Below are 807 nucleotides of genomic sequence, written 5' to 3'. Positions count from 1 at the left end.
TCTTCTCTTGGCACTGCACATACAGCAGCTGGTGCTGCCCTGCCTGTGCCCCATGTACTTCTTCCTCCTCAATCTCTCTGTCCTGGACCTCGGCTCCATCTCCACCACTGTCCCCAAATCCATGGCCAATTCCCTGTGGGACACCAGGGCCATTTCCTACTCAGGATGTGCTACCCAGGTCTTTTTCTTCTTTTTCTTATTTTCAGGAGAGTTTTATCTCCTCATCGTCATGGCGTATGACCGCCTTGTTGCCATCTGCAAACCTCTGCGTTATGGCACCCTCTTGGGCAGCAGAGTTTCTGCCAAAATGGCAACAGATGCCTGGGCCTGTGGCTTTCTCTATGCTCTCCTGCACAGTGCTAGTACGTTATCAGTATATCACTCTGTCAAGGCAACGCAGTGGACCTTTTCTTCTGTGAACTTCCCCAGCTCCTCAAGCTCTCCTGCTCAGACTCCTACCTCAGGGAAGTTGGGGCTCTGGTATTAAGCGTGTATTTAGCCTTTGGGTGTTTGGTTTTCATTGTGCTGTCTTACGTGCAGATCTTCACAGCCGTACTGAGGATGTCCTCTGTGCAGGGCCAGCACAAAGCCTTTTCCATGTGCCTCCCCCACCTGGCCGTGGTCTCCCTGTTTCCCAGCACTGGCCTGTTTGCCTCCCTGAAGCCCCCCTCCAGCTCCTCCACAGCTCTGGATCTGGTGGTGGTTGTTCTGTACTCACTGCTGCCTCCAACAGTGAACCCCCTCATCTACAGCATGAGGAACGAGGAGCTCGAGGACACACTGAAAAAACGGATTCAGCTGGTATGA

General features: G+C 53.0%; 1 pseudogene; it reads left to right on the top strand.

Moving 5' to 3' along the window:
• Positions 1 to 229: 229 nt before the first annotated feature.
• LOC136994014 (olfactory receptor 14A16-like) lies at positions 230 to 807 on the top strand (annotated as a pseudogene).

This window comes from Apteryx mantelli, chromosome 23 (assembly GCF_036417845.1).
Source record: "Apteryx mantelli isolate bAptMan1 chromosome 23, bAptMan1.hap1, whole genome shotgun sequence".
NCBI lineage: Eukaryota > Metazoa > Chordata > Aves > Apterygiformes > Apterygidae > Apteryx > Apteryx mantelli.
Note: the sequence above shows the minus strand (reverse complement) of the source record. Positions and strands in the feature narration are given on the sequence as shown.